Below are 9,610 nucleotides of genomic sequence, written 5' to 3'. Positions count from 1 at the left end.
AGACGGTCACCTGTGTAGCCCTGTAGAGGTGCTGGGAGGGAACGTGCCTGCCTCTAAGACCCCTAGCTTGTAAACCACGGCCGCCCCCGAGCCCAAGGCCAGCAGGTGCCCCGAGGCGGGGCCTCCACCGGAGGGGACACTGAACCCAGCCTTGACCTGAGTCGGGACGTGCCTTTTTTCTCTCTATTGTGAGTAGGAAAGGGACGTTGAAGGACGTTGAAAGAACTCCTGTGGTCCCATTGCCCCACCCTGCACGGATGCCTTTGGGACACCCGGCTCCGTCGCAGGGGGCTTCACGTCCTCTGTGTCCTTGCCAGTGTGTTTCATTCTCCGTGGCCTGGCCCAGGCTCTGCCACTCTCTGCCGAGGGGTGCTGGGCCCGCTCTTCAGCCTCGTAAAGTAGAGATCAAACTCTCTTGCCTTACTTAGAATGAGAGGAGAAAACAAATAAGATAACCTAGAAAGAGTGTCTATCGGGGCCAGGCCTCGGAGAGCAGCTCAACAAACAGCCGCCCTCCGTCCCCTCCCCTCCCATTTCCAGGGATCAAGGTTAAGCGGCTCTAGACTCCCTGGAATGGACGGCACGGCTGCCTTGACCGTTTCTGCAGGTGATCTGTGCCCGTAGTAACGCGCAGCGAACATCTATGCACCCAGAGCTTCCCCAAGAACAGTCCCTGGGGCGTTGAACTGCTTGGGACAAGTTCAAGTTGGTCCTGAGGGGGCCTGTTGGGGCTGGGGCTCTGCTTCCTCCGCGCTCCACGGACGTCGTCGACGGTCCCGTGGCTGGGGTGCTGCGGGGTGGGCTCGAGCCGTCGGGCCGTGACAGCGCTTCTCCCGTGACCCCTGGGCTGGCTGTGTTGGTGGGCTCGTGTTCTTGTCCGTCTGTAGCAAGTACCCGGGGTGGGGGAGGGGGCGGCTTAGCCAGCAGGTATTCATTGTCTCTGGAGCCGGAAGTCCAAGGTCAAGGGGTCTGCAGCGTGGGCTCCTTCTGGTCCTCTCTCCTTGGCTTGCAGACCGCCGTCCTCTCCCTGTGTGGGTCTGTGTCCTCAACTCTTTTTATAAGGACATCAGACATATTGGATTAGGGCTCACCTTAAAGCCCTCATTTAATTTAATGATCTCTTTAAAGACCCTGTCTCCAAATACAATCACATTCTGAGGTACGAGGGTTAGGACCTCGATATATGAATGGTGGGGTGCACAGCGAAGCCCATAGCACAGGTGGCTCACAGTAATTCTGGAATTTGTGGAGCACCAATCACACAGAGCCTCAGGCTCACTACGCCGGGAGCCCCTCTAAGACCACCACCCCTCAGCACCACCAAGAGCCCTGCCTCCCACAGGACACCGAGGCTGGAGGACACCATGACTTTCCCCAGTCACAGGGCCAGCCAGGGGCTGAGGCAGGGGCTGAGGCAGCACATGGACCCCGACCTGGCTCATTCCAGAGCCCGCTGGCTTTCCACCCGGCTCCAACAGCTTCCTAAAATGTTCCGGGGAAAGTTCTGGACTCCCCAGAAGCTGCCTGTAGGGGCCACGACATGGTCTATGGCTTTCCATCAGGTTGCAGATGCCACCCAGCCGGCCAGCCCGGGAGCCTGCTCCAGGACACAGGNCTCCACCCGGCTCCAACAGCTTCCTAAAATGTTCTGGGAAAGTTCTGGACTCCCCAGAAGCTGCCTGTAGGGGCCACGACACGGTCTATGGCTTTCCATCAGGTTGCAGATGCCACCCAGCCGGCCAGCCCGGGAGCCTGCTCCAGGACACAGGACTCGAGGCGATTTGTCTTGCACCCATGGGGTCTGGCCCCCGCCGGGCCCGCCGCTGCTGTCCAGGAATCATCGGACGAACCATGGGTGACACAGAGCACGGTCGCGGCCCTGCAGACACACTCATTGGGCATGGAGGCAGCTCGCCACACCTCTGAACACCCAGCACACCCAGCCAAGAGCTGGCCGCTGCTTCCCTCGGGTTTGCGCCCCGTTTGGGGCTGGCCTTTCCTGCGTCCCAAGCCCTAGGGGTCCCAGAACTGAGTCATGACAGAGGTCGGGAGGACTCTTGGGGGGGTGCAAATCTGGCCCCCATATGTTCTTGCCTGTCTCCCTCCGTGCCAGGGGCTCAGCCCGTCACCTCGTCGCCCAGGAGAGCCCATGGAGGACACGACCCCGTGCCGTGAAAACCCCTGCGGGCCCAGCTCTGACTTCCTCCGCGCTGGGGTCCCCCGGAAGCTGTCGACAGCGTGGCCACACAGCCCCACAGGGCAGGGAGCTGCAGGAGCAAGGAACATGTCTTTGTTGCAGTCACGTGGCCAAATCACATCTGATGTGGCGGGTGGGCAGCTCAGTGCCCCCCAGGCTGCGGGGGGGGGGCGCTCGATCAGGACGAGGCTTCATGAATTCACGCCTTTTTATGCACCGTTGTTGCTCCTTGGAGGTTCTCGGTTCATCCGCATCAGAGGCCCCACTTAACAGCTGGAAAACTTAGTCAGGGTCGGATAGGGGGCGTCGGCCAGGGAGGAGTACGGCAAGAATTTCCTTTCACGCCTAGGGCTCCGGCGCTTGTGTGCCTGGGTCGTGCCAGCTCTACCCTTAGGGATGCTTTTCCCAGTTCTGCTCTGTGCCCCCCTAACATTCACTGCTACGCCCCAAGTGTTCAGGTCCCTTCTGCCTCCCAGCCTTGGCCTAAGCTGGTCCTACTCCCTGAAATGCCTTCCCCGGCCCGCCCTACTGCAGGCCCTGGGGAGGACTCGGGGCCAGGTAGCTGGACGCAAGCTCCCCAGGCCCAGGCTTGCGTCTCTCCTGAGACCTATGCGGGCCCCTTCACCTCTCTGAGCCTCCCTGCCTCAGTTTCTGCATCCATAGAATGGGAATAGATTTGGGTCCTTCTAAGAGGTGTGAGAGGATCAGTGAGAGGGAAGATGAGAAAAGCCTTTTCAAAATAGGAAAAGCTTTCGAGTGTGTCATCACCAGTCTGCCCCAGGGCCTTTGCATGCACTCCCTTGCAGCTCCTGGGAGTGTAGATGAGGGTTTTTCCCCTTCAGCCAGCCTTGCAGAGCCCAGTGGCCAGACCATAGGTTGGGGTGGGGGTACCTAATTCGTCTTTTTCTTTTCTTCTCCTCCTCCTCCTATTCCTCCTCCTCCTTCCTCACCATCACCATCGTCATCGCTCACATGATGGGCCAGGCTTAGGCCGCGTCGTCCTCCTAGAGGAGTATGTGTCCTGGTTACCTGTCTGGGGGACGAGGAAGCTGAGCTGGGCGAGGCCAGCAAGTGGATGAGCTGGGATTCAGCTCTGCAGCCGTGACAGTGCTTCCTCAACCGTGCCATGGCCCACCGGGGAGCAGGTGGTGCCCCAGGCAGCGCGAGTGCCCTGTCCGCCCGACCCAGCTGCCCGAGGCCACCCTCTCCCAGATCGTCGCCCTGGCTGATTCCCCTGGGGCTGGGCCCTTGGCCACCACATCACAACCTGTGCTTTCTGGAAGCTGAGCAGTATGGATAGGTAACCTGTCGACACCCACCATGAGGCTTTGCGGCTCTGGCTCTGCTCACCCAAACTGTGGCTGGAAATCTTGGCTCTGACAATGAAGACTGGNTGTCCTGGTTACCTGTCTGGGGGACGAGGAAGCTGAGCTGGGCGAGGCCAGCAAGTGGATGAGCTGGGATTCAGCTCTGCAGCCGTGACAGTGCTTCCTCAACCGTGCCATGGCCCACCGGGGAGCAGGTGGTGCCCCAGGCAGCGCGAGTGCCCTGTCCGCCCGACCCAGCTGCCCGAGGCCACCCTCTCCCAGATCGTCGCCCTGGCTGATTCCCCTGGGGCTGGGCCCTTGGCCACCACATCACAACCTGTGCTTTCTGGAAGCTGAGCAGTATGGATAGGTAACCTGTCGACACCCACCGTGAGGCTTTGCGGCTCTGGCTCTGCTCACCCAAACTGTGGCTGGAAATCTTGGCTCTGACAATGAAGACTGGGCCCCCCTGAAATTCTGGGCCCTGACATCTGCTGGGTCCTCCGCGTGGCCTCGGTGTGGCATCACATTCCTGCGGCCTCCCTGCCTCTACGTCCCAGGACACCTCTGAGCCCTGCCAAGCCCCCAGGGACGCAGTGACCTTCGACCTCCTTCTCCTCTCCCCCTCCACGGGACAGACCCCCTCCTTGACCACAGTTTCCTAAGGCTCGTGTGAGCACCGTCTTCCTTGACCAGGCCTTGCCCTGAGCCCAGCGCCAGCAAAGAATCCCGCTAAGCTACTTTACCAAGGGTCCCCCGGTTCCTCATCCCCCATCCTTGGCGTCTAAGCCCTTGGCCCTTAGGAAGAATTCTATCGGGCCGTTTAGCAGGAATCCCCCAACCCCTGATGTCTAATCAAGCCCCTCTTAATAATTTTCCACCCACGACCCCTCACTCTGCTCCACGGCTCCAAATCCCCTGCTGTCCTTGCTGTGTTTGGAATTGACTTCGATCTCTTGATCTTGTTGCAGTAGTCCTCACCCCGGTGGCAACGTCTTGAATAAAGTCTTCCTTGCTGCTTTTAGGAAGAATCTGGTGCAATTCTTCTCTTTAACAACCCCCCCCTTAGCCTCTGCCAGCCTAGCCATCCTCCCCCCAAGTGGCTCACCCCTGAAATCTTACTCTGTCTCGGTCTACAGCAAGCATGACGTTCAGAGCCCCGACTTCACCTCCTGGCTCCCCTCCCGGGCAGGCGCTCCCTCCACCCTCATCCACGTCTACAAAATGGGTAGAGAAGAGAGAAGAAACCACACACACCCCACAGAAGGCAGGTCTCTGAGCAGAACAGGTGCTCAGCAAACATGTGTTTCTTTGTCCTTCTCCGGCTCCTGTTTATAAGATGCCTTAAATCTGCCAGCAAAGAAAGACGCCACGCGGCCGGGATAGTCTGTCTGCCGACGGGGAAAATAAAATCCCAGGTGGCGAGCGAGCGGCAACTCTCAGAAATGGTGACATCTGCCCAGCTCCGCTTCCCTATTTATCTCTCTATTTCGGTGCTCAAAAGGACAGGCAGGTGGCCAGCCGCAGAGCTGAAATTGAATAAAGGAACCGGGAAGGTATTGGACAGTCCAGGCTCAGCCCCGGTGGGGTGCGGGTCTTCAACAACATTGGCTTGGCGTGTTGTTTTCCCCTCACTGGAAGAGCAGGGCAGGGAGTCTATGAAATGTTTTAGGTGTTTGTCAGGAGTTTTCCTTCTCTTACCCCAGGCAGGCGGCTCTCCTGGAACTGCCTGGAATGTGACCCACCCGAGGGCCTTGCAGGCAACCTGCCTCTTTACCTTGATTGGCTCAGAGGGAAGGGCCGGGGGCTGTGAATCTTAGCCAATGTGACACCTGAGCGGTCCTGGGGGACTGGCGAGCGTGTCTTTGGCACGCAGGGTCACAAGATGAATAGTTGCAGGAGCTGGGCCAGAGGCATGGATGTCCTTGCTTTTATGTCGACTTCCCAAAGTCCCTGCTCCATGAAGCCTTCCTGGCAACCACCCCCCACCCTAGGCTGGCTCAGGGTCCCTCATCGGAGCCCGAATCATGCCCCATTGCATTCAACGTGGCTCCCTCTTTGGGGGCAGATGTGTCAAGCAGAGAGGTGGCAACAATACGTTTGGATAAATGAAAGCAGAAATGCATGGAAGTCTGTCCCCTCTCGGACAGGCAGCCCCCTCGCCTGCACGGAGACCCAACCGCGAGGCGCTTTTATCCCCACAAGGGCCAGCTGGGACCTGGCAACGGACAGCTAATTACAATAATACTATTAATATGACAACAATAAAAATAACCACCGCATTACTGCCACCACCAGTTACTGAGCCTTACTACGGACCAGGTGCATTTCCCAGTGTATTTTACTGAAGGCTCGTGACAGCCGTGACAGCCGTGGGAGGTGGGTATTATTATCCTAATTTCTCAAATGAGGAGCCGGAGACTCAGAGAGCTGAGTCCCTTGATGAGCGAGGGCGGCCCTGGAGCCGGTTGTGGGCCGGGTGAGCCTGGAAGGGGCACACGGAGGGCTTTGGGTATCATGGTTAGTGTCCCGGGGCTGCTGCTGAGAGGACCACAGATGGGGCAAGAGGAGGGGGGCTTAAGCCAACAGAAATCTATGCTCTCACGGTTCTAGAAGCTGGAAGTCTGAGATCAAGGTGCTGGCAAGCTGACTCCTTCTGAGGCTGCGAGGGAGCATCCGCCTGGGCTGCTCTCCCTTTCTAGGGGTTTGCTGGCAATGTGTAGCGTTCCCTGGTTTGTAGACGCATCCGCGGATCCCTGCCTCTGTCTTCACGTGGACTTCTCCCTGTGCACGTGCCTGCGTGCCAATTTCCCCTTTTCATAAGGACATGGGTCGTAGCGGATTAGGGCATATTCCAGGATGACCTCATCCTAACGTGATTCATTATATCTGCATCAATCCTATTTCCATGTAAAGCAACGCATTCCGAGCTACTCCAACCTATGAATTCTGGAGGTCAAAGTCAACTCATAACAGTGACTCCGGGCGGGGCTCCAGGAAACTGGGTCAACCCTGGTATTGGTGAGGTCAGGCTGGGTGCCAGGTGGGCACTGGGGACAGGCCAGTGGGAGGAGGGGATGATGGGACACGCCAGTGGGAGGAGGGGACACCAGTGTGCCTGGGGAAACCGGCAGCTGGTCAGGGAAGTGGTGCCTGGGTTCCCCATCAGGGCAAATGGTTCCACGGCCCCCCACCCCCATCCTGAAACCATAAACCTAGGACGGGGCCCTTGTCCCTCCCTCCGCCCTCAGATCTGGACCCCCACCCCCTCAAGAACGCTTGAATCTGTTCACTCCTCGCAAATAAGCAAGTACATATATACTATAGCAGATGGCCGTGAACACCTCAGGGGGAAAAGCCGAGAAGACAGGTAGGAAGTGTCAGGAGGGGAGGGTGCTTGAGAGAGGCACGCGTGTCAGCTGCAGCAGGCAAGAAGGGGGAGGCCGGGGCGGGGGGGGGGATACTGGGGGACAGTAGAACTAGCTGGAAAGCAGGACCAGCCAGTACAAAGGCCCTGAGACAGGTGTGTGCATGACATGGCCTGGGAGCAGTAAGGAGGACGGTGGAGCAGACGAAAGGAGCAGGTGGGAAAGACACAGGAAAGGCTGTCTGGGAGGTGGGTGGGTTCCCTTGTGTGCCCCTGGCCCAGGATGTAACCTCTGACCCAGGCTCGTACCTCTTGACCTCCCCACCTGATCGTGGGAGGAGACTCAACATCGGAATCCCAACCCTGAGTCACACCCAGGCCCCCAGGCCTGTCCTGCCTGCATGAGCCGGCTCCCCAATCAGCAAAAGCAAACAGTGCGTGGTAGTCATAATTGAAATCACTTCATATAACAATATCATGAAACCCTGGGGAGGAGCCGGGAAGAAAACCCCCAGAAAGAATGAAAGAAAGACAACGGACTCGCTATGAATAGAAACCCCATTTGCAAAAACCGCAGAAGGGATCACAATATTTCCAAATCTTCCCATGGCTTTGCTTTAATTGCCACCGAGCACCACTTTCTTCCTGACGCTTTAATCAACCAATTTAGATGTATTACCCTGCTTGACACAGGCTTGATTTCTGATAAATGAAACAAAAATATTAGGAACTCTGGCACAGCTGGGAACAGCAGGCCCGCTCCCTGCCCACGTTCTGCCTAACATTTCCGCAAAATGTCCCGGCTCATTCAGCAAGTCTTTGCTGAGGGCCTACTGTGTGCGGGGCCCCGGAGGCACAGCGGAGAGCAAGCAGATACATGAGACCCCATCCCCTCGCTGTGCTGGGGAACTTCCAGATCAATGGAGCATTTGTAACAACAGGACAAAGGGGCAAAGTTCCTGGGTGGGCAGGAGAGGCTTGAGCCCTTGAGCGGAGACAGAACCGGGAAGGGGGGAGTCTTACTGGGGAGGGAGGGACAGGGGGAGGAGCAGCAGGACAGCAGAGTCCTTACTGAGGGAGCTGACATTTTAGAAAAGACTCCACGGAGTGAGCTGGTTCGCTGTGTGGACCTCTTAGGGCAAGAGCATTGCAGAGAAGGGAGGCCATGAGCCGGCCTTGGCTCTGGGTGGGATGGGGCCATGGAGGGAACTGCAGGACGGGGGTGGGGGGCAGGTTAGGGACGGCAGGATGCAGAGTTCCACCATGGACATGCCTACAGACCCAGGGGCCTGGGCAGTTGGTGGTGTGGGCTTGGCCCTTAGAAGAGAGAGTTGGCCCAGAGATTTGGGGGGTGGTGGCCCACAGATGGACAGGAGAGGGAGGAAGAGCAAGGGACAAGGTTATACATGTAACTTAGAAGAAGGCCTCCCTGCCTCTCTCCCTGCCACCTGCTCTCCAGGTGCGCGGCTGGGAGCAATTCCTGGAACAGAGCCTTGACCACTCTGCCGCACTGAATGAACCGATCCTTATTCCCATGGTTGGGGGCGGGTGTTTAAGCTGAGACCTGAGTGCAGAAACTGGCCCTCGTTCCATCGCTGTGTCAAATGCCCCCAGGGGCTGCTGGATCTCAGATTTTCAAGCGCACTAGTTGGCTGCCTGGGGAAGGCCGTCCTTTATTGCACGGGGCAAGGACTCGGGGGCAGACCTGTGTGCTCACTGCTGGCTGGATGCCGCTGGGGAAACTCTAGGAGCCACCCACCTGCTCTGAGCCCCAGGCTCTCCTCTGTGCGAGACAGGGTGGCCGGAGGGCGCAGTAACTTTGGCAAGCGAGTTGCACGACCGGAGCCCTGGGCCGGACAGGAAGCGCTTGTTTGCTCCCATCTCGGCCTCTAAGACGAGCCCCCTGCCCTCCGGCCACATTCGGGGATCAGGTCCACTCCACCCATGTTCACGCAGCCTATAGCACTGGCTTTAAGTTCATCCTCCCGCCCAGCTCTGGGGGGCAGGACTGGGAGGGCACAGGGCCACCATCATGCTGTCTTGCCTCCTCCTCACATCTGCTTTTAGCTCGCAGTCTACACAGTGTGCCTCTGCTGGCCCCGGATCCAGATAAATCCCAGCGTCTTGAAACCCCAAGGCAGCCCCTGGCCCACGTATGTGTGAATCACTGCATTGATATCCCTGAAAGTGGAGGACCGGATTATACTGGATAGCCCCTAGGCACAGGGAGCTCCCTACCCAAGGGGGACCATCTGTCTCAGCTCCGCTAGTTGGGGCCATTCCTCCCAATCTGCCCACAGGGTCTCCCGGCGGGTCCCCGCCGTGCCCCTCGGAGGCACAGAGCATGGCCATTTCCTCTGCTCACCAGCTCGGCCCTGCGGAGGTCATGCATCGTGCCCATCCCACGAGGAGGCATGATACCAACACGAAGCACCTACTGTGTGCCACTTTTTGCGCATATCTCATACCACAGCCCCATGCCTCCATAACGGGCCAGGATCCCCATTTTATAAAGGAGGAAACAGGCTGGTGGAGGTAAAGCCTGGTCTGAGATCGCAAAGCCTGTGAGTGGCTGATCTGGGGTTTGGCCCTAGGCTGTCAGGTTCCAGAGCAGTGCTCTGGGCTGTTAGGCGCCCGTCCAGAACCAGGCAGCCACGGCAACAGTGTGCACTTGGCGAGGCCAGCGGGTGGAGGCGGGGCCTGGGAGGAAGGTTTCCACCCTCCCTGGCACGGGGCGGG

The sequence above is a fragment of the Ailuropoda melanoleuca genome, chromosome 15 (assembly GCF_002007445.2).
Source record: "Ailuropoda melanoleuca isolate Jingjing chromosome 15, ASM200744v2, whole genome shotgun sequence".
Lineage (NCBI taxonomy): Eukaryota > Metazoa > Chordata > Mammalia > Carnivora > Ursidae > Ailuropoda > Ailuropoda melanoleuca.
The sequence above is the reverse complement of the archived record's forward strand: the minus strand, read 5'-3'. Positions refer to the sequence as shown.